The 25,475-nt window shown below is 38.6% G+C and overlaps 1 protein-coding gene across 1 annotated transcript in view; it reads right to left on the reverse strand.

Moving 5' to 3' along the window:
• LOC145998742 (neuronal acetylcholine receptor subunit alpha-10-like) overlaps window positions 1-25,475 on the reverse strand; it is a 424,671-nt gene that overhangs the window by 41,988 nt on the left and 357,208 nt on the right. The gene's annotated exons all lie outside the window — the stretch shown is intronic.

The raw sequence follows: 25,475 nt of genomic DNA on the forward strand, positions 1-25,475 counted from the left end.
CTGGTGCTCTTCTGACCACGTGCGTTACCACGTCTGCGATTTCATCACGGACAGCAAGTTAGAACAGAGAAAACGTGAAATTCTGTGTGAAACTGGGCAAATCCTCCACAGAGACACGCGCGCTTCGAGAATGGAAGAACATCACTGGAAGACGGCACGCTGACGGGGTTGGCAGACTTGGACGCGGTGTTCCTTCTGCTCCTGGGGATGAACTTGGTAGCAACACGGCGCATGTTCAAATCACACGTGAGGATTGCCTGCACTGTTCCGTATGACACACCGACAATGGCAGCAATGTTGTGGATTGTTCTCCGATGATCCTCATGCACAAGTTGCCGAATGGCTTCGACATTTTCGGGTGTTGTGCTTGTTTAAGGTCGTCCTGATCTCTCGTCGTCTTCCAGTGATGTTCTTCCACTCTTGAAGCGCGCGCGCCACTCAAAACACCTCGAACGACTCACTGTTGCATCGTCGTACACTTGCCGAATCATGTCAAGCGTCTCTGTGGCGGATTTGCCCAGTTTCACACAGAATTCCACGTTCGCTCGTTGTTGTAACTTGCTGTCCATGATGAAATCGCAGCGTGGTAACGCACGTGGTCAGAAGACCACCAGCTGCAGAGCTCACGATGTACACAGGACGATGTTTCTTGGCTCACTGACTTATGAAGGTTGGTGCTCCCTGTGCCTGTGCGTGCAGCCTTGCGCTGCCATCTGTTGGCGTGTTACAGAACTAGTCTCGAAACTTTTTGATACGTCCTCGTAGTAAAGTCTTGTTCATTGGATTTCTCGTTCAACGTTGCACGTTCTAGTCACCAGGTTAACGATTAGGGACGGGATCAAATTTTTTGTGTGTGTGTGTGTGGTTTTTCACAACATAGTGTGTTTTGTGAACTTTTGAACAAATAAAAGACAATGTAGTGTTTTCTGTTGAGTGTAGCGTTGCATGGGCAGACACCTGGACTCTACGAAGTAGTGAGGAAAATAGACTAGAAGATTTAGAAATGTGTCCATGACAAAGGATGTGAAATGGACAGACAAAGTAAGAAATAAAACTGTCTTGTTAAAAGTTGGTGAAACAGGAGAAACGCCGGAAGTGATCACGAAAAGAAATAGAAATTGGGATGGAACACCGGCTGAGAAGGAATTGCCTGCTAAAAGATGCGCGGAAAGAAATGGTTAAGAGGGAAATGATCCGGGGAAGAAGATGTCGGATGATAGGTCATGTTAAATGGATCGTACTCAGGCATGAAGCATAAGGCGCTTAATCAGAGAGCCTGGAAGTTTTAGAGATAAACATATTCTTTAAGGCAGAGAACGATGGATGAATGAATGAATATTTTGTCAGGTTAACTATGACGCTGGAGTTATTATGAAAGGATAGCGCTCTACGTGTCTTTCTCCGGATTAGAGATAAGAATACATTTTTCAGTAGGCCAAAAACTACCCCAGAAAAGAATGAGTGCCTAGGCATATTCATATTTAATATGCCCCTAAATGCTATACTTGTTTGATGGAGGTCTGTAATGGGAGCCGACTGTTCGACCTATACTCTATCCCAGGAATCTGTAGACAAAGGCCGCGCATAACGGTAGAGAAGGGGGGGAAGCCAGTGGGCGTAGCAAAGCAGTGCTACGTACTGATACGAATCGCTTGTAGCTGCAGTCGCAATGCCCCCTTCATGAGGCATCTTTGCCTATCACGCGTTCATTGGCCGAGCCTTCTCGAGTTACTATTTGCGCAAAGACTTGTTTTCGTTCGCTTGCTCCAGAGATTCCCGGGACAGAGTATAGGTCTAAGTACTTAGCAGTGTGCTAGGATATGGTGATCGACAATAAGATTGTCGAATATGAAGATTCGTACTCGACAATAAGTCTTACTGTAACGGACACTCCTATACATTAGGAGAGGATGTAGTTGACATCGATGGGTATCTAATACAATACTTTCTAGACATTTGGTGATAAACACTAAAAACACCTAAAATATGGTAGCTCTATGGCTAGACCTCGGATTTTTAGATTCCTAAAATAGGCTACAAAAATCCTAAAATAGGTTCTAAAAATCCTAAAACAGGTTTAAAAAATATTAAATTAGGCTCTAGAAATCCTGAAATATAGGTTCCAAAAATATTAAATGCTACAAAATTCCTGAAAATTACTGATTAGATAGAATCGTTAACAAAATTCACAAGAATCGTAAGAAATTTTAGTAGGTATAGACGTCTATATGACAACCAAATGTTAATTTTCTAACCAAATTTTCATTTGTATCCATCATTTTCAAAATTATCCACAAATTATCTATACTTGTGCTGTTAGCAAAAGTTACTTGCTGGTATGATAAATGAACTACGTATGTATAATTTGCTGCACAATACCAGGGAGGCTACTCACCGGGAATTCTTCGAATTCCGGTAATTATGCGTGAATTATAACGTATTTCAAACACGCCAGTCATTGAATTGTTTCGTTACCAAACCAAGTAAATACCTCTGAGAGATGTAAAAATCCTGTAAAACCTAAAAAAAATTATAAAACCTAAAAAACGGTTTAATTTAGGCACTTAAACCTAAAATAGGTTCTAACAAGCAAAATAGGTTATTTAGGCACTATAAAATTTCGACAGTTGTGTTTTTTAATGAAACGCTGACATAACTTGATATTTCTTATTTATCTGCAAAGGAAAAAATAGGTTAAAAACCTATAATCCGAGGTCTACTTATGACAAGAACACTTTTGAAATTGTGAGTGTAGGAGCTTCCAACTGAAAATCACTTTAAACACAATGTTTTGAGTCCATGGTTTCCATTTCAATTATCTTTTGGCTGTTGTGCAGAACGACGCTCTCAGCGTTCCTACTGGAACAATTAAGTTACTCTTTCGACACGTCCGTACAATTATCACTTCAATTCTGTAATTTCCATAGCGACCTGATGATTTCAAAATGTCCCGGACAACTGCAGCATTTTGAGATCCACTGGTCAACGGATGGTATGGTATGTGATGCGACCAGTGACGGCGCCAGAGAAAAGTGACTAAGGGAGGGAGGGGGGAAGGGGGGCGACAAAATATTGTTGGGGGCATTCACATTAAAACGCCCGAAAACACTACATATATATAAATATACATGTATAATAATAATATAATAATAATTATTATTATTCGGGAACTTTTCTAACGGTGGAAGCGGCCCCGGCGCCCACCCAGCGTCGAATAACATAGGTACCTGGGGGAAACCCTGGGGGGTAAAGGTGGTCAGGGGCGTGATGCTGATCACATCACCCCCACTCACGACCGGATCAAGAAAGTGTGGGGCGTTACCCCCACACCCCCTATACGCCTTCATGGCGTGGTGCTATGCACAGGGGAACACTTGACTTTTCTTTACTTTATATTCATGTACGGTGTTTTGTGTTTGTCCTTTATTCATAGCGGACGTATACTGCCTAAATTTACTTCTTCATTACGAGTTTATCTCCATATGATTCGGGGCCTCCCCGATGGCGCAGTGGTAGCGTCATCGCCTTGTAATCAAGGGGTCCCGGGTTCGATACCCGGTGGAGGCACAAGTGGTTCGGATCCCACTTTAAACTGTAGGTCCAGTCCCGATTAGCCTTACTGTGCATAAAGTGGACTTAAAACAACAAATCAATCAATCAATCAATCCATATGATTCGCTTTAATAAAGGCAATCATTATTTTTTTTATTCGTGGGAACTGCCGCAAGTTGCGTTGTTTCTAATGGCCTATTTCAGTATTAGAAGACATTTATAATTTTATAATTCATCGTCTTTCTTGAGCTGAAACTACTGATATAAATATTCAAGTTATGAGATAAAAATATAAATGACGAAAGAAAATGTTTCGAAGAGTTTAATTTTCTTGCAAAATAAACATGACGTTGGAAGAAATTAATCTTCTTAAGTATTAGAAACAACGAAAGTCACTTAGTGAAGTGCAATTCTCCAGTAGATGAATTCTGCTGTATGTGCTTTTGAGAAAACATTGCCCACCTTCTGTACGTCCAGGGCTTGACATTTCTTCTCAATAGCAAGGACAGCCAAATGAGGCAGCTGGCATCCAGCATCCTGCTTTTCAAAGGTTTCAAAGACAAAAGGTTCTTTCACACGATGCACTGGATACTGGGATTGTTACACAGAATACAACTAGAGTGTGAACTTTGTGAAATGCCAATTTATACTATCCTAGGATTTCGAAGAAATCCATTAGGTGGACTACTTTCGTTCCATCTTCGTAACGCTGCAGAGTTTTGGGAAAATCTGCGTTTCACCTTTCAGGGAAATGTTATCACAGGAATAAAAATCTCAAGAAGGTTACAGTTGTTTCATAATTCAAGAAATATTCGGACCCTGGTGCACCTCTTACTCTACACTCCAACGTATGTTTGTGCTACACAATTTAAGGCACCTATGGAGTTCTTGTAAAGAAGGTATTCGATTTTGATATGTACTAGAAAGAGCGAACCTGCATCTAATGATTGAAGAGTGGCAAATCCTAAAGAGCGTTATTTTACCTGCCTGCGATACAAATATCTGTCCTTTTCCTTTCTCGCAATGTCTTTTGTTTCACCTGACATCGGTGCGAATACTTTCGCCTCTTCCACTTCCTGGCTTATTTTCCTGAGAATAAGTGTGGACATTACGCAGATTACTTTGATTTGAATCGAATTTTGAGTGTAATTTGCATTTTAAGTTTCAAGTTCAGTACATTTCCGAATAATATCTTCTCATTTTGAAATTAACTTCAAGAGTATCGAAGAAATTATCTTTGCTAAAGCTGGCATACATCTCAATTGATTGATTTAGTTTATTTTACTTCGCGTTTTGTGCCTCTTGGCTAATTTCCGAAGATGGGGATGAGTGATGAAATGATGAAATTGATGTATGGACATTCACAAAGAACCAAGCCCGAGCGGGATTCGAACGCGGGACCCTTGGCGTCGCAGCGCGAAGTGCTAACCACTCAGCCACAGGGTCCGGCGGTATACATCTCGAAAAATCAAGTCCCCGAATAGTAAGAAACAGCGATGCATCCACAACAACTGACATGTAGTGTCGGTTTTCTTGGATCACCTTTGGTCTCGGGTTCGATACCCGGTGGAGGCACTTTAAACTATAGGTCCAGTCCCGATTAGCCGTACTGTGCATAAAGTGGACTTAAAACACCAAATCAACCAAACAACCAAATCTTGAATCACTTTGAATGTCTTTTACTAATTAGCGTTGTCACTAACTACAAACGATTAGAATAATTTGCCCGTACTACAGATGATGTTTTGTGGTCTTCGGAATGTTCGTGATGTGTTGAAACCATCCACATTCAACGCTCTTTCCAGATCTTAAAATTGGTAAAAACGTGGGTTAATCGCGACGATTACAGGACATAATTGAATGAGAAATCGCCTATGCCCAGGTCTGTGCTCGAATCTTGAACGAGTCGCACACACGCACATATACGTATATAATAAAACAAATTAATATTTGTTAGCCAAGCAGGCAAAAATGATATCATGCAGAATACACCACTTAGAAAAGGTGAAAATCGTCATACTCTTATAAATGAACTCTCTTATTATTCGATATTTAATTAACTTCAGTTTTGGGCGACCGGGGGGGCGAAGTGTCTGACTGGGGAGGGGGTGGCACCCCTCTGGCGTCGTCACTGGATGCGACTGAAATTTCTACTCTGGAAAGTCTGTTCGTTATGTAACATATTCATTTGCAGAATGGACAGTCATCTTTTGCCATACTCTGTTCAGATGATTTCACTTTCAACTTATTTTCAAGCTCCCGGCCTGAAAGGAAAAAATGCCAACTGTGTGTATACTTAAGTCTTCATTTGCGTAGGCGGGAATCCCCGCTGGGCAAGTGGTAGCGTCATCGCCTTGTAATCGAAGGGTCCCGGGTTCGATACCCGTGGAGGCACATAGTGGTTCGGATCCCACTTTAAAACTGTAGGTCCAGTCTCGATTAACCTTACTGTGCATAAAGTGGACTTAAAACACCAACTCAATCAATCAATCATTTGCGTAGCCAGACATCGGAGCCCAACTTCCTCAAGAATTTCTTCCAGCTTAGCTACAAATATTGAACAGTGAGGATGTCTACAAAAACGTTCGTGACACATACAGTGAAAAACTTGAAAACCGTGCTTTCATTATTTAGGCTGAAATATCAGCTTGGAACCAATCATGAAAAGGAAAAAAATCACAACGGGAGTGACCAAATAATGTATGGAGGCTATCGAGCAACCACAAGGAAAAAAACCTTGGACGAAAAGTCCCCGCGCAGCTTTCCCTTCTTCCGTTCCGCTCGGGCCATAAGGAAGCATGTTCCACTCTCACCCTCCCCTCCTCGCGGGAGTATGGTGCACAGGAGTTGCGGGTCTGCGCAGGTTTCTTTCCTTGTGGTTCCACTATAGAGTGCTGTAGGGAGATAATTTCGTTCCATCGTCAAATAGTTCTCAAGGACGACGCTAGATAGAGCGCGGAAGTGAGAGCTTCATAACACTCAAACAGGCAAAACGAGAGGTATACATTCGAAGTCCAGTAGTACACGTATAACTGTAATTTGTCTGTTGTAGTAGACCCTCAAATATGGGTCGTGAAGTGAAAGACACAGTGAAATCGAAACTTAAGTGAACATAGTCATTATCTCCATGTTAAAAATTAAGTTTAGTCTATCTTACGAATACAGTGATATATGAAAATGAAATAGATGATTGTGGGCTAAAACTACCAAGGCGGATAGTGAGTACGATTATTATCACATTGAAATTATATTCGAATGTATACCTCGAACGAGTACGAGCGAGCGAAAGTGGTCCCATGCAGGATTCTAATGGGGCTCAAAGTAGAATCTAGAATACCCTATTTGCCTCTACTTGAAAATTATAATCTGTTACGGAAATAGTATCGTGCCAGCAAAGACACGGACAGGACGAATGACTCCTGGGTTAAACCTCTCCTCTTCAAAGTATGCCAAATTGTCAGCAAACAAAGAAGACAACTACGTTCACTTTCAGCAGCCAATCAAAAGTTGTCATGAGTTTCTGAACTCGCAACTCAAGACATGGTATGACATTAAGTTTATGTTTGTTTATAAAACATTGGATAGATGAACTTTGTTCTGGAACACATGAAATTTCCCAGCGGAGGACTAAAAATATTGGGAAAAATGGAAATCCCTTTTCACCGAACACTTTACTTAGGTGGGAAATCTGACATGATGCGCCTCTGGGCCATTCGTCGATACGGGAGGAGGTGTGTGTGTAAGGAGTCAACCTTTCTGGAGACACCCAAATGTCAACCCCTCTTCCATATAGTACACCCTGGAATGCATTTTGCAGACTAACGAAGCTCTGGCGCCTGCAGCCAGGATAAGTCTCTGTAAGGATTGTGGTGTGTCATCCATGTGCGATTGTCTTCGTTCATCTTGTCACTATTCATCCAAAAGTGGCAGAAAAGCGAAGTAAAACAAATGAAATGAATCTATCAGCGAAACGGGAAGGCATACTTAAAAGCAATTTGTGGCTCCTTGGCGATCCGGAACAGTCCGACACCTGTTCTTCGCATTCGGGTAACCGTCCCCAAAACGGCTAAAAGACAATACTCTGGCTTTAAAAGTAAATTGTCAAAAAGCCTGAATACAGGTCCTCAAGCTAAACTTTCACACCCCTTTTCCACAATCTCTCCAGAACCTTTTGATGAGGTTTACGGAACTGTAAACTTTCCCAGAACATAACAAGTGCCGGTCCTGTGATTACAGACTGCAAGAACCGCAAATTAAAAGGTATAAACATCACTTTCCCTTATGGGCGACCAGACACTGCTCACAGCGGACTTAATCTCTCCTCCTCCCAGGAGTTAATTCCGATGGCTGCTGCTTAATTAACGATGAGGGGAAGAAGACGAAGCAAGGGAGAACTCCAAGAACGCGAGAATCAAACGCTTTGTTGTGAAACCCACGGAATTATTGAGTTTTAAGTTTCGTGCAACTGGAACCGATTCCTCTTTGTGTGGCGGGAAATTCCGATCCGAGAAACCGCTTGCGTTCCAAAATTGGATGTTCTGGAACTGTCGGAATGGATTTTCTCCATTATAAATTTTAATTTGGGATCCGGTCACAATCAGATTTTCATAATTCGATTACTGCAGCAGACAAATGTCATTTTCTAAGTCGATCACCTATTGGAGGAAGAGGAAGGATGTAATTCCTGTGGGAAGATTTTACAGGGAATGAGATCCTGTGCGTCACAATGGACGTCTCCATCATGTCATGAAACTTGAAGCTTCAGTATAACGAAGCTTTTAGTGGTGTTTCACATTATGGCTTGAGTTTGGATGAGAGGATGTCGGCCCTTTAATTTCCTCTTGGAGCAGTTAATGCTGAGGTGGAGGCTATTTCTACAATTGAAGTTGGCGGAGCTATGGAATAGCCCCCTCTGAATTTTCTTACCTAGGATATAGATTTCTAAATTCATTCTCAAACATGGAAACAAAACTTTCTCCCTTCTGAAGATATACGCATTGTTATCAATAAAAATCAATACTAAAACTTAACTTTGAGGGAGGTGGAAAATTAATTCTAGTACTACTGGTAATCTTCATGAAATGAGTGGAAATCTTAGAAATTTGTAAGTTTACTAAACTCTATTTCTAAAATAACACATATAATCTGTGACTTGTAATAAATATAACTTAAGTAATACACTTTGTTATTTCTACCATAATGGCACAATATTTGAATTGACTTCTATTAGGTACGTCAAAACACTTTAGAATATTTATCTATGGACAAAGGATTCTCTGAACTCCACCGTACATATTGTTAAAGGTGTTTTTCGAAAATTACTGTACAAAACTAGAGTTTTTCCTAAGTCTTTCAGGACAATCTTCGAAGTTATGCTCGGCCGATTGTGCAATGTAACGATAAATATTATAGGGGGATGCCACTTTCGTGTCTAGTGGGTAGCGTGACTGCCTGTTACTCAAGTATTCATCATGGACAACATTTGCCAACAATTCGGTTGTGCGTTTATGCAGTCACGGTGTAAACTGGGGCCAGGAGTGTTGACAAACTGTCGGAAGACATTTTTGACGTCCGTGCAAGAAATACACGAATCCTGGCTGGATGATCCAATCCACAGAGTGTGTTTCTTAACCATCCTATTTGCTGAGTGTCTTCTGCTGTCCTTACACTGCACAAGATTTTCTCAACAAGAGCACTGTACTTCAGAACTTCAAGATTTACAGAAATAAAAAGGTCTGGAGTTATTTTAACAAATACAAAATCCAGTCAACATATAATTGTCAAAGTGATGATTATTCAAATTAGATTTACCGACAAGCTAATTTGGGGCTCCTCGATGGCGTAGTGGTAACGTCATCGCATTGTAATCAAGGAGCCCCGTGTTCGATACCCGGTGGAGGCACATAGTGGTTCGGATCCAAACTTTAAACTGTAGGTCCAGTCTCGATTAGCCTATCTGTGCATAGAGTGGACTTAAAATACAAACTCAAGTAACTCAAGACATTTTTGACAGTCAACATTCTGCATGGGGCGCTTGAAAAAAAAATATTAATCAGTCAGGAATAGATCTGCTGTTAGTGAGGGTGCCTGAATACAGCAGTTTTTGAAGGGTGGTCGGTGAAGTATGGGATCTCGCATTATCCTGCAGCAGATGAGAACTCCTTGCAACTCTTTGCTCCAAATCACGACAATAGTACTCTGAGGCAATGGTCTGTACGTGTTAAACGAGGTACCCCGGAGGAGCCATGGTCATCATCAGTCATGGAGTACCCACCCACCTCTGCACTTTATTCACTTCATTTGTGGCAAGTGCCTATGGAATGAGCGACGATTTGCAAACATGACCAGTTTCATCTTGGAGATCCAGAAAACCGGAACACACGGTTCATTTTGAAGCACACTCCGCACCCCATGGCAATGTTGATGTTGTAGATCAACTTAATTGGAACTCGGAGCACAATGACAAGAAAAATTGCTATTTTTCATTATTTTGTAAAGTATCAAAATAAAATTTCACACTCCAAAAAATAACGAAGAGCTTTGCAATACAAAAACAGATAGAAACGCTTTGGAAAAATCAATCCCACGAATGCAACGTGCAAGCGGGAATTAACTCTGCTCAATTGTTTTTTCCCCTGTCATTGCACTCTCAACTTATGTAGCATAAATAATTTTATAGCATACCAATCTGCATGAAGATAGAATAGGTGTTGAAAGACACAAATCTACCATAAATCAGTCATAAACAAAAGAAAGGAAAAGTTGAAAGAAGGATTACAACACAGCGAAAAATAAAGTGAAGATAGTTGTCAGAGGTAGATGTTTCAGGTTAAACCAGTGCAATCAGCTAAAAGCTGTCCAAGGGAAGCAGAATGTTTCAGGTGTTCAGAACAAACAGGTACTTCTGCGACATCCAGTTAATCTAAAAGCTCTCCAGAAGCACGTATAGATTCTCATTTGGGAATTACAGTTCATGATAAAAGTTTGGTCATGCAGTCTGGCGTGTTTATATCGAGAGACAGAAGCTTGTTCCGTCAAACAAGTTGTAAGGTGTGCAAGATGAGCCCTCTTTCAGAGGACTTCTGAGAAAAATGTAGGCAATAACGTCAACAGTTTTTATCAATGCTATAATCTTGGAGATGTAGTTAGCGATTCATACTTAAATCACCGAGGGTCCTGAATTACGTGATCTTTTCTTTCCGTTGAATTTCATCCTCATGGTTAAATAAATTGTATAAATCATTATGTCCAGTGTTGAATGCAACCTCTTTACTTCACGGGGGATGTCATAGACATCAAATCATGATACTAATAAAACAATACTAATTTAAATTGCACCTCACTCCTGATATGTAATTAGGTTTAATTATTATTTTCATTGATTTGCTTTATTTTACTTCGCTTCTTGTGCCTCTTTTGGCTAATTTGCGAAGATGGAAATGAGTGATGATATGATAAAATTGATGAATAGACACTCACAAACATCCATGCCCAGGCCAGGATTCGAACCCGGGATCCCACGGGGGAAGACGATTAGGTTTAATTAACGGTCATTTTAAGAATGATATGAGAATCAATAAAATAATATTATAGCATGCAATAATTTACATTTGCAGCAAACTAAGGCGTCTAGTCTTTCTACAGCATATCTGTGGATGACATCATCCATTCAACTTTCTGTGCCCCCCCCCCCCACCTCAGTTGACACCTTTACACAAGCTTGAAGCTTATCTTGATCCGTCATATTTTTTTCATTTAGCAGTTATCAAAATGGACGATAATTTTAATTCTTTCATTATCTTGACTTTTAATTATAATGAGAACCGAATCAGTGCTTATTACTATGATAAAACGGGGAAAAGTACGTTCTACGTTAAATTAAAGTGAATGAAAGAAAACCAAAGTGAAAGTGGTTGCCAAATATCTTAGCTATCGTGTGAATGCTCTGCCAGGTTACTGAAATTTTCGGAGGGACTATTTAATTTCCGGGTAGGAGGGGTTCCCCCGGGTAAACCCCTGAATTAATCACTGACCATATAACTCAAGAAATTAAAACTGCTTTGTTCATTTTAACGGACACGCGTGGAAACATATTGTTTTAGGGACTGTGTAGGTGCTACGGTTTGTTTATTTTTCACTATTATGTTTCATTTGTTTGTTATTTTCCCATTACTACGTTTTATTTATTTGTTCTTATGTTATTGTTAGTGTTGTTTGCATATATAGTTTCTGAATTTATATTGATGACCATATGCAATAAAAAGTGTCTAAGATACTAGAGCTTCAACACCGGAAGCTGAAGCCATTTCCGGATTCGAGAAATTTCTAGAACACTCCAGCTTGCTCCAGTCTGGAACTTTTATTGAATCAGTTGCCAGGACAGCGGTGTGGGTGAGGATACAGAATGAAGTTATTGGTGTAGACGCGAAATCTGTAAGAAATAATATCTATTTAAAGAGAAAAGTTTGTTGTATCGGGTTTATGCATGTGACAATGGTATTATATCGCTGTGAGTGTTGTTAAGATAGAACGACAATAAACTTTGGATAAAGGTAACAAATTTTCTTTCAATTTTTCCGACATCACGCTCTGATATTGTAGCCGCAATATTAAGGAGAGTCACATAACTAGATCTAGGATTTGTATGTAATTACATATTCTATTCCTCTCTAGATACATACCTTGAACACGAAAATGTCAACGAATTATGTAACTGACATCATTTTGCGTAAGCTTTATGTTACATATTATTACATATTTGCCAGGATATTACATATTTGCTAATTTACTTTACATAAAACAAAATATTTCGGCAATTTTATCCTATATTGATCCTTTTCCTTATATTTTTTGCTGAAAGTTTGGATGCATATGTTTCCTCTAAAAAAAATTATAGCTCTGATATTTCATTTCTTAGCATTAGCATTTTACATAGGAAAAATTATCAAGATAGGAAAATAATACCGAATATGTTCTTTTATGTATAAGTAAATTAGCAAATAGGCTATGTAAAATATGTAACATAAAACTTATGTTATGGAAAATCATGTCAATTATATAATTTGTTGACATTTTTGTGTTAAAAGTGTGTATCTAGAAATGAATAGAATATGTAATTACTAGACCTCGGATTTTTAGGTTCTAAAAAAATGTACTTTTAGGTTCTTAAAATAGGGTGTAAAACCTTAAAATAGGTTCTAAAAATTCTAAAATAGGTTCTAAAAATTCTAAAATAGGTTCTAAAATTCTAAAATAGGTTCTAAAAATATTAAATTAGACTCAAAAAAAATCCTCAAGCAGGTTCCAAAAAAATTAAAATGATTCAAAGTTCCTGAAAAATACTAATTAGGAACAATTGTTGAAAACAAAATTTCAAAGTAACCGTGACAAATTTTAATAGATAATCCATCCATCCAAACCATCAAATATTAATTTTCTAACCAAATTTTCATTTATATGCATAGTTTTCAAAAATATCCACTAGTTATTGTGATACTCATACTTGTGCCGTTAACAAAAGTTACTTATCGATTTGATAAATGCACAATATTTTTCATATTATCCACAGACAAAACCCCGATTTTATCTATGAGGATCATCTTATATGGTGAAAATGATCCTTAAACAGAAGCATAGCCAGTGGTGCCAATTTGAATGCTGAAACGTTACTTCGTAATGTGTGAATGCTAGAAAGTACCAAAATTGAGCAAGACCACACGGATCAGAAGTTTGAACTTTGGACTGTGGTGCAGGCAACAATGGCACCAGACATTTTGCTTTGTTTAGAGCTTGAAAAAGCATTATGGACTTAGAGGGAGGGAAATCGACAGAGAATGTGTTTCAAACAAGTTAGACATTGAGTTGGTTTGAGTTGGTGTTTTAAGTCCACTTTATGTACAGTAAGGCTAATCGGGACTGGACTAAGTGGGATCCGAACCACTTGTACCTCCACTGGGTATCGAACCCGGGACCCCTTGATTACAAGGCAATGATGCTACCACTGCGCCATGGGGGAGGCCCTATGTTAGTTAGACATTGAATATTTTAGACATTGAATATTTTCATTAACAAACAGTACAAATACCTTTGTGTGATGTAAAAATCCTGTAAAACCTTAAAAAAATACAAAACCCAAAGAAAGGTTTGATTTAGGCGAAAAAACCTAAAATAGGTTCTAACAAGCAAAATAGGGTATTTTAGGCACTATAAAAGTTCATCAGGTACTGCGTTTTGTTATGAAACGCTGACGTAACTTGTTTCTTATTTACCTGCAAAGGTAAAAATAGGTTAAAAACCTAAAATCCGGGCTCTACTGATTACAATTTTGGTCTTAAATAAGTTTTAAAACGAAATCTAAAAATAGTAATTACGAAACACAGTGTCTCAAAAGTCATAAACATTTCTGTTTCATTAGATTTTGTTTTGAAAATGCTACACCGTCATAAAGATATGTATCTCGAGTGCAAATTTGTGTATTTAGAAAACGTTATTTTTTTTTCGAATTTTGTGTAAATGGTGTGTTTCCATTTCAGACCCAATAACAGTGACGATGAACGTGGAAGAATTGCCGATTCAATCAACAAAATGTATATTCGGTGTTGAAGCCATCTTCCACACATCAACACACATCGAGAGCATATCACGCACCTCCTGCCATCCTAAATTTCCTGTACAAATTTCCCTCCCGTTTATCAGTAACCAACGAGACAACAGCGTTTGGGAGTTGAGCAGAATCCCCAGCACAACCTGTTTCGTTATAGAATCGCACAAACATGCTTTATGTCGGCAGCTAGTTTTTTTTTAAAGTCTGCCCTGAAACTCTTTGTGGTCGCAATTTCATTAGCAACACGCCCTCTGATCAATTTCCAGTCGAGCTGCTATCAAAATTTAATTATATGTGTAGGGGAATTGGCTAGTTTTTTTCATCGTACGTTTTCAAAAAAGAAAAATCCGTTTGACGGTGTAATTGGAACTGCTTTTAATCTTTCGATCGGTTGACCGTTAATATTGACCGGTGACGTTCAAGGTTCTTTTTCCTAAATGTGTGAATCAATCTTTTCACTTTTGCTTTGACCTTTTCGTTTTCGACCCTCATTTGCATGCAGTAGCGCATGAGTGATTCATGTTCATACCCCTTTCAATCTTCGTCTCTTCCTCCTACGATTTTTGTGACTTCCTTGTGAGTTATATCCTGGGCTCGAAACTTGGTGACACGTCAACACAGCAGTCGGTTACACTTAATTTAGAAGCATTTAATTAAAAAAATTGAAGATTTCTCCTTCATTGTCATTGGTGCATTTAGTCTAATTTCTTTCCTTCTAAGTTCAACAGCGGAAAAATAATATTTCAAATACTTTCCTTCAGGAGCAAACTGAATTGACTGCTTCGGTTTGAATTTACTTCGCTTTTCTGTCACTTCTGGTTAATCGCGAAGATGAGGATGAGTGATGATATGATGACATTGATGAAGGGTCACTCACAAAGAACCCCATGCCCAGGCCGGGATTCGAACCTGGGACCTCTGGCGTCGTAGTGCTAACCGCTGTGCTAACCACTTTGCCACGGAGGTCGGGTTTGAGGTCTTGAAATCTTTTGGTGAATGAAATAATAATATGAAATAATAATAAATATAAAAATATGTCTGATAATGATTTGCTTTATTTTACTTCGCTCTTTGTGCCACTTTTGGCTAATTTGCGAAGATGGGGATGAGTGATGATATGATGAATGGACACTCACAAATATCCATGCCCAGGTCAGGATTCGAACCCGGGACTCCTGGCGTCGTAGCGCGATGTGCTAACCACTCCGCCACAGGGGCCGGCATCTGATAATAATAATTATTGTTGTTGTTATTACATGAACAGGTAAGAAAGATGGTAAGAATAGAGATGTAACAGCACGTATTTATTATCTGCATTTTGTCTAGCTAAAATCACTAAAATTTGTATAAAATCAGGTGTCCTACCAAAGAAATTAATTTTTTAAAAATGAAATGGATGATTTGTTGAATATCAAAAAGATTGTTAGGTCCAGCTGCTGAAAAGACTCTAATTATCATCCATCGTCATCATCATTAGTAGTAGTAGTAGTAGTAGTAGTTGTAGGCATACATTTTTCGAAGGCACTTTCAACGCAAAGCTTTATAATCACAATCTAATCCTTATGGAAGTTCGGTGGAATTGAACCAACTTCAAATTATAGAACAGTAAATAAGTATTTTGCTAAGCTTTGATTTTGACAAGTACGTGACGCTTTTGTCCTTCACAAAATGTTCAAGCTTAAATGTTAATATCTAAAGTCACTTTACATGTAATTTCTTATAATTTTGGATATTTTCGTATAATATTAAGATAATTTTACAGGTCACTTTTATTTTAATATTTTTTAATTTTTATTTTACTTTTTAATTTTATTTTTATTTATTTTATTTTATTTTTTAGGTGGAGGCACATAGTGATTTGGATCCCACTTTAAACTGTAGGTCCAGTCCCTATTAGCCTTACTGTGCATAAAGTGGACTTAAAACACCAATCAATCAATCACTTTTTTATTTCTTAGATTATAAACGTTCGAGCCCTACTTACTATAATGTTATAACTCCATTAAGCCTTGTTTCCATGATTATGAAAAACTAAATATGCTGACCAAGGCAGTAATTTATTTTATTAAAAACATAAACTAACGTAACGTTTCAACCTTCTAGCAAGGTCTTCTTCAGACTCTGTATCAAGTAGAAAAGTTTTTGTACTTTTGTACTTTTGTACTTGATACAGAGTCTGAAGAAGACCTTGCTAGAAGGTTGAAACGTTACGTTAGTTTATGTTTTTAATAAAATAAATTACTGCCTTGGTCAGCATATTTAGTTTTACTATAATGTACATATCTATCCGGGCATTTGGTTAGAAACTTGTTAAACTTTGACAAGTTGAACAAATTTACACTGCAATAATATTTAGAAAAGTTAGAAAAATTATCGTGCACTGTCACCCAACAGCTGAGCAACTCTCAGAAATTATGTAAATGAGGTGTGTGGCATTTCATATGTAATATTCATAATTTGTATATGCAAAAATACAGTATTTAGCCAGGTGCACTTAGATCATGGGCATCTTGTCATGTCAACTTTGTGTCTACTCTCCACATAAGTACACGTTTATCAGATAAAGTCATGGATTTCTGTAAAACATTTCAAACACATTAACTGGTTAGCAAATACGGAATTTACGATCAGATAAATTGGTTCTGAAACTTTGCGAAAATTCTACATGGTAGATATTGCCTTTCCCACGGTGAAATCACAAGCCCTTTGCGTGAAGTACAATATTCTTGAACGAAGAACATCTGCTCTTTGAAGAAGCCAAAAATGTCGCTGGATGTGTTGTAGTCTTAAGCAAATGTTGCATTTGCATATAAGACGAGGAAAAATTGTGCTGAGTGCATCTCTTGTCGGAAGAGGGATCAAAGCACTTTCGTGCGAAGAAGTCTTTCTGGGAACACTTCAGCATGAACGAAATTGTGAGGAGAAAGGCGAAGAATTCTATACCTTCTACTTCAAATATGATTAGGGTCCATATTTCAACTTCCTGTGGCTATTCTGTGGAATATATGACTGCGAATCGAACAGGGCAATAACCACATGGATTGCGCATAGTATATGAAGAAACATTGATATGATTAGGCGCCGATTCCAAGGGGCTTGGGGGGGGGGGGCTCGAGCCCCCCCAATATTATCGATGTGGGAGCAGAACCCCAAAATAATTTTGCTTAAGAGAATCTAATGTATTATTTTGCTTCCCATGTAAAGTTTACTCTGAATTGTGACACATGAACTTAACTTTAAATACACATTTGAAATGTTCTAGACCATCAACTTTGGGGGGCTGAGACCGCTAAACCATCAACTTTGCGGGGGGGGGTGGGGTATGACCAGAGACAGCAAAACACATGACTTATTACTATATACTAAGTATATAATTATGAGTATTGTTAACATTTTTACTAAAAATAGTTTCAAAAGAACATGTGCATGAACTAGGAGAGTGGATGGGACGTTCGGGCTACAAATGGCTCTCACATGACATCAGAACGAGATCATTGATATATTAGGGAGATCTGTTTTGCGCTTCGTGGTAGCAGATATTAAAAGTCGGGAATACTTTGCTATTATGGTTGACGAAACTTGTGACATATCCATCCGTGAACAATTGACATTTTGCATTCGAACTGTAAATGAAAATTTTAATATTTTTTGAGGAATTCATGGGTTTTTACGAGATTCCGAACACTGAGGCCAAAACTTAAAAAAGGGAGTGAGTGAGTCATTCATTAATTTATTTCAGTGATCATAGCCGCCCCAATAATTCTGATAAGTCGGCGCGGCGCCCCTGATGATATGTACGTATAAATAATGTTAATTGATTAATTATTTTTTTATATTATGGACACATCAGCACATACGGGGATAACCCCTTAACTAAAACAAAATTGACAGGCTCCTGACAAGGAAATAAAATGTCTCTTAAAAAATTCCTTACTCAAATTTTGAAACTAATTCATTCATTATTTACTTAACAAGAACTACAACTAGGCTATACTGTCTCTGAGGACTCGTCTCCTTACCTAGGCTAAAAGCTGAGGCTATAAAGGGGCACAGAGAAAAAAACTACGGGACAATACAACCCCACAAAAGGTTTCTGGCCGAGGCCCAGAGGCAGTTACTGGGGTATATTAGGTGGAAGTGAAGTTGACTTTTTGTCACTATATTTATATAATATTTCATCGTAATGTGAATTGACCGTAAGCGCAGTGTTTCGCATAAAAAAACAACAAAGTACTGTACAAATTACAAAGAAAATATTTCTCATCAAAACGATGTAATTTGAGATTTGAAAACTACGATTTTCTCAGCACACTAGGTATATAACGTACACTCGCCTTAATTAGTACTCCGGCAGTTTGTTTCTTTATACAGCATATTTGCACAAGATGCAATTCAACATACAAGTGTATCAATATACACTGTACAAAACACAACTTATTACTAACTTCGTTGACCCTGTACACTACAATTTTCTTTACAATATCTATCACCACTAGCGTACGCAGAATTTTATTCGGAAGGGGTTGGAATTGTAAAGGTGGATATTACATTGCATTCTACAAAATATTTCGTAATTATCATTTTCAGTCTTCGTTTTAAAAGTTGTTCAAAGACAAAAATGTTTTTCCCCGAGTTCTTTATTGCTTTCATTTGATTTTGATTTTCTCCAAATTTCGGGAGGGGCTGTAGCTCCATCAGCTCCTCCTGGGTACACAAGTGTCTACCACTAAAAAAATATAGTCGTTTGAAATACAGTGGTTGCCCGAATAACGAATAATTGCTCGACCAATCTGCGACTGAGTTTCTCCACTAACGGCCAAAGGTAGGGTAGAAACCAGCGATATAAGTTTTTGAGTTTTTGTTGAAAGTCTAAGCTAATCAGTTGTTAAAAGTCTGAGCTCATCAGGAAAGGATCCACAGTTTAAAGTTGAATCCGAACCACTATGTATCTCCACCGAGTATCGAACCCGGGACCCCTTGATTACAAGGCGACAACTGTACCACTACGTCATCGCGGAGGCCCTGACCAGCGAAATAAATCTATTAGAGACTGTATTTTATATTGTTCTTTAATGCTTGGCCACCACTGGCTGCATCAGAAGGGAGCAGGGGACATGTCTCACGGTCGACCCTTCGGCAACTTACAGCCGAACCAATAAAAACTGGTTACATAAATGCTTATTAAACCCAAATATGCATTTTGCATTGTATTGAGGGATATATTAAATGTGAGTCCCTCTCATTTCTCGCCCCTCCCCCTATGCCACAAAACGGTTTTTTTTCTGGCGCCGTTACTGCTCGGCACTGACCTTGTAACAACTAATGTTCCATGAAAGAACAGCAACGTGCACACAACCACCTTGCTGACTTGGTGTCAAAAAATAACATTATCCACCTTGCATTAACGAACACACACACACACACACACACACACTACCATTTCATCCCCATGTCGGGGCATTAGGATGATGAAACAAATTCCCAGAGAGAATCTTCTTTCTGGGGGGAAGTGGCGACTTTAAACGCGGACGTGAAACTTGGAAAATGACAATGATAAATGATGTTTGAGAAAAGCATCCCTCCTCTCGCTGCAGCAGCCACCGTATCTCCTGCACGCACCCCAACACGGAATCCTATTACTCGTCATGTAGACCCGAAAGATTACGTTGGCGGGATGCCAAATTAACATACCATAAACTGGAATCCAGTGTGTCTTCTTCATGAACAAGCTGTCAATTTTTGAAGATCTATTTACAAGCTGATGGCTGGCTTTTCAACGATGTAAACGATATTTAAAGTGACGTACAGTATATCCCCTTTAAGTTTGTAAACGGATACGTAAAGCGAAGAAAGGAACCCAATGAGAAAGAAAACAATAGTGGAGTACGACAGGTGTCATTAGATGTAGAAATGCGAACTTCAAAGACAACGCAAAAGGTATTTACAGATGTTCCCTGAAATCGATAAATTCCTTGTGGTGAGGTCACACTTCCATGCATGCCTCCAAATGTTGACATATTCTGACCAGAGCACAGTTTCAGAAAATTGTTACAATGTATGTGTAATTCTAATATTTTTCTGTGCCATCTTGTATGCTATTGTTTTGTTGTTGTTATTGTTGTTGTTCTATTGTTACTGTTTCAGTATAAAATGGTCATTCAGTACTGTATCTGAAACTTTGGTAATATAAATAAATAAATATTAAATAAATAAATTAACTTACATCGTTCTGAGATATCAATCGTTCGTCTAGTGTAGAGGTAATCATAACCATTTTCAGTGTAATCTACCTGACTCTGATGCAAAATCAAAATGAAAGAACACATTGATGGACAATTTGGCTACAGTTATCTGTGTTGAAGTTTGTACGTACATTCAGGGGGAAAATCGCTGTTAAGGACTTATTGAAAAAAGAAGTGCTGATTTTTTACAGCTTACAACCTATTGTCAGGGTCCACCACTGATCGCTAGTCAGAGTCGAGTCTTGGAAGACGAACAGAGAGAGGCATCGCAAGGAAATCCATCTCCTATCGTCAGCTATGAAAAAGTTTCCAATCCGATAGTATTACGTACCACAGGGTGATAAAAGGAATTTACAGGTATGGATAGGAAGTTAGTCAGTTACTAAACGTATGTTCTGAGATATGTGAGTGGACGGGGGAGTGCAGGAAGTGCGAAGACCAGAACTGTATCCTCAGCCATAGAAATTCAATAGAGATGCTATAATTGTGAAAAAGTTGCGTCTTAATAATACTTTCAGTTTGAGTCTTTAAGCCAAAAAAGAGTAAACTATCATGAAAAATAGCCTTGCACTGTGTATTGTTACTTGATTTCGTGACTTGGACCTCCCCTATGACGCAGCGGTAATACTGTAGGCCCTGTACTGCTTCTCTTTTCGCAATTTTAGAAAAGATCTTCATGCTACAAATAGAGCAATTGTGTTGTCAAAGATACAGAAAAGAATACTTTTTCTTATATAAATCAAGAATAACATTCTCAGGCAAGATTTGCTTATGAATTTTATGATCATTTTGCATTGTGACATGAATGATTATATTGTGTTATATTGTATATAATTATGTTTTGTATTTCTAGGTAATTACCTGCATAAAGGATAATTACCTAATTAAATATTGAAATAAAAGTTTTTCGTTGTGGGAAAAACATCACGGATATCTTTCCGAATCCTCATTAGTGTTTTTTTTTTTTTGTTTGTGTACGTAGAGACGTATTGTTAATGAGCAGTCTGACGCTCCGCTTTTAATTAAAATATCCCAATATTTCAATTCCCTTTTTCGAATCTTTCTTCCCCTATGAGTTCTTTGTTAGAGTACTTGTAATTCTGAGGTATCAGAAATCCAGACATTACTTTGAATTATGCGCAATGTTTCAGAGATTACCCTTATTTTTACCCATCTCTCTCTGGTTGTCTTCCGAAATATCACGTCCGATTCAAAAAAGTCTCTAATTGGAATCTTCTTCGCTTCTAGGACAGATTGCTAGGCCTCATTTTGTATTCCGGGCAACAAAATGGCTGTCAGGAAAATTTTCAGTTACTCTCGCGTTTCCCCCTCGAGTTCATTCTTCCAGGTTCAGAAGCTGCATTATTCATTCCGCACCATTTCCCTTCTCTTACGTGTTTTTATCGTATCATGTTAGCATTTCCCTTTTGCCGGGTCGAATTTCTTTTCTCTTCTGATTTTTTGTCTTGATCTATATAAAAGAGCCTTTGTGGCATTTCATTCTTCGACGTTGCTAAGGCCTTACATTGTTTGTTTCCTCTCTTTCATTGTTGGTAGCCCTGTTAGTTCCTTTCTTCAGTGACTGTCCTCATTACTTCTTTGTAACTGATAGTTTCTGTAGTTTCTGCGCTTAGATATATGAAAATAGAATTCTATCTGTATAATGGGGCTGGTTTTTTGCACGATCAATAAACTGCCGATATTTTCTTTCTGGTGAGCACAAGAAAAGGGTAAATGCTCAGCATAACGACACAGTTAGAGGAGAATATTCGTCTTTTCTCATGATCTGCTGACATACTGTCCATTCCAGTTTTCTTCTGTCATGGCTCGCTTGGCTTCTTGGATGGGAAGTTGTGATGTTACGAAAACCACTGTGATTCGTAAATCACTATCATAACTGTGATTGGATTGGAATTCAAACTGTGATTCACTTTTTATTTGCTCAACTTGACGATGGTACCTTTACAACATCGCAATAGAGCAAAGAGAAGGTGTGGCATTAGGACGCTAGGAGTTCCGAGATCAAATCCTGGCGTGAGCATGGGTGTACTTCAGAGGCGCAACCACGAATTTTTGTCTGGGGGGGGCAAGTACCAGGAGGATAAACGTGCCAATAATAATAATAGTAATAATAATAATAATGGTATTATTATTATTAATAGCATTTTTCCTGGCATATTTTCAACACGTTCAATTTCACATTAATAATAATGGTAAACAAGCACACAAACTGTATTTTTGAAAGACAAAAATGACGAATATAATTATTTTTGTACATATGGCATGTGTAACTTTCATGTAGAACATATGTTCACATAAGCAACATGTTAACACTAAATTGTGCACATAAGCAATGTTTCTTTAATACACATACACACACCCCCCACCCCACACACACACACTTATATATATATACAGGTCCGAATTTGATGAGACTAAGAAAATTTTACGAAACATATTTTTATTTGATAAAATTTGAAATCGAGGGGGCAATTGCCCCTCTGTGCCTCCTGCAGGTTTTCCTGGCCGTTTGGAAGGAAAATGCAAGACATATATGAAAACTAATTCTATCTTAAGTGTATCATTTTGTCATGCTACTCTTAGATTCTGGGGTGTAAGGTGTACCTTCCACGTAGGTGCCCAAAAGTCAACATTACTTCCACGTAGTGCACCCTGGACTAAAGACTAACGAGGCTCTGGCGATTTTGTCAAAATAGCGTAAGTGCTGACGCTCCCACACTTTTAAATTCAAATTCAATACTCTTAGATTCTGCTACCCTTGCTATTCATTGCTTCAATGTTTGCCCCTCTTGCCCCCTGAGGTTGCGCCACTGGTGTTCTTTGTAGTGTCCTTTCATCAATTTCATCACATCATCACGCATCCTTACGATTAGCCAAAGGTGGCAGAAAAGCGACGCTGAATAACAAAAATCAAATCGAACCGAGTCCCGGCATGGGCATGGATATTTGTGAGTGTCCATTCATCAATTTCATCACATCATCACTCATCCCTATCTACGCAAATTAGTCAAAAGTGGCACAAAAAGCGAAGTAACATAAAACAATTCAATCAATCGAATCGACACCTGGCGTCGCAGTGCGCTGTGATATCCACTCCGCCATGCAGGTCGGTATTTGATTCTAGTTAATGCAAAGGTCTCATCCATATAATTAAGTGTATCAACGCTTTCATCTGCTGAAATCAATACTTTTAATTATATCGATTCTGACATGCAATCTGTAGGTTTTAATAATAACAATAGAATACATGATAGAGTTAGTAGGTGTTAAGTAGGGATGTGCCGAAGCCGATTACAGATGTATGAAAATCGGCCGAAATTGACATATGGGCATCGGTATCGGAATCGGCGAAAATCCGATATTTAAACCGGTACAGATTATACTAGAGTTTTTACCTTCTAATAACTTTTATATTCTAGTTTTGTAAGATTTATTGAAAATTTGGTTATGATTCGTCATTATTGTAGAGTTTTTATAATAAAATTATTGCAAACTCATTCAGAGGATCAACCTAACTATAAATCGGAAATAAAACAGTACATCGCTGAACCAGGATCTGCTGTTGTATTGGAAATACAAAAATGAATATTCAAACCTGAAGCAAGTGCTGAGAAAATACTTGGGCATACCTGCTGCATCAGTATTCAGTGTTGCTGAAGAGATTTGAGATAAGAGAAGTAGGTTACTTCCTGAAGTGCTTCCAAATCTCGTGTCTCTAAAGTTGAATCTGGCAGAACAGGATTCTCAAGAGATTAAACATTAGTACACAAGCAGTTCTTTGAAATGCAAAATGAATTCCTGTTCTGCCAGATTCAACTTCAGAGACACGAGATTTGGAAGCACTTCAGGAAGTAACCTACTTCTCTTATCTCAAATCTCTTCAGCAACACTGAACACTCAATCACTGAATACTGATGCAGCAGGTATGCCCAAGTATTTTCTCAGCACTTGCTTCAGGTTTGAATATTCATTTTAATTATATCGATTCTGACATGACCCACAGGTATATGTGACGTTTTAGTAATGAGGCATCTGCGCATGCGCAAGTGTGTCCAGGTAGCACGTGTCCGTTATCTAATCACCTTCACTTTCTTCCCCCCCAGGTGGAACGCTGTGCTGAACAATGGAGCTGCCATTAAGGGACGTGTCCAAGGAAGAACAGCGGGGTGTCATTCGGCTTCTTCATGCCGAAAGAGTACATCCAGTGGACATTCATAGGAGAATGAAAGTTGTGTATGAAAAATTTGTATCAGAAAAAACAGTGAGAAAGTGGTGTAGGCGTGGAGGAAACACATTGAAGGACGATGCTCGGCCGGGACAGTTGAAAAATCGCATTCCTGATTGGACAGTGGCTGCTATTGACAACCTTATTCAAGAAGACAGACGAATATCCCTGGCAGCCATTAGCGAACAAGTGAACGTATCATTGGGTAGTGTGCATGACATTGTGAAGCACAGACTGGGTTACAGGTAAGTGTGCACACAATGGGTGCTAAAGTGTTTGTCAGAGGAACAAAAAAATGTGCAGAATGGGAATATCATTGGCTCATTTGATGCGATACAGGAATGAAGGTGAGGAATTTATCAGCAAAATCATTGCTGGAGATAAATCCATCTGCCTGTATTACCAGCCAAAATCAAGGAGGGACAGTATGGAATGGAAGCATACAGGATCACCAGAACCAAAGAAAAGCAAATCACAACCTAAAGTCGGCAAACTTATGATGACCGTATTTTTCGATGACCAAGGGCCACTGCTATTGGAGTTCCTTCCAGAGGGACACACAATTAACGCAAACACGTACTGTGAAACACTGCATCGTCTACGGACATCAATCAAGAATAAGCATCGAGGAAAACTCAGAAAAGGTATCATTTTACTCCAGGACAATGCACGTCCCCATACAGCCAGACAGACACAGGATCTCTTGCAATCATTCCATTGGGAAGTGCTAAACCACCTTGCATACAGTCCTGACTTGAGTCCATGTGATTTTTCACATTTTCGGACCTATGAAGAAACACCTCAGAGGACGATGCTTTGCCTCGAGTCCTGA

This window comes from Lepisma saccharinum, chromosome 14, assembly GCF_977018435.1.
Source record: "Lepisma saccharinum chromosome 14, izLepSacc3.1, whole genome shotgun sequence".
Classification (NCBI taxonomy): Eukaryota; Metazoa; Arthropoda; class Insecta; order Zygentoma; family Lepismatidae; genus Lepisma; species Lepisma saccharinum.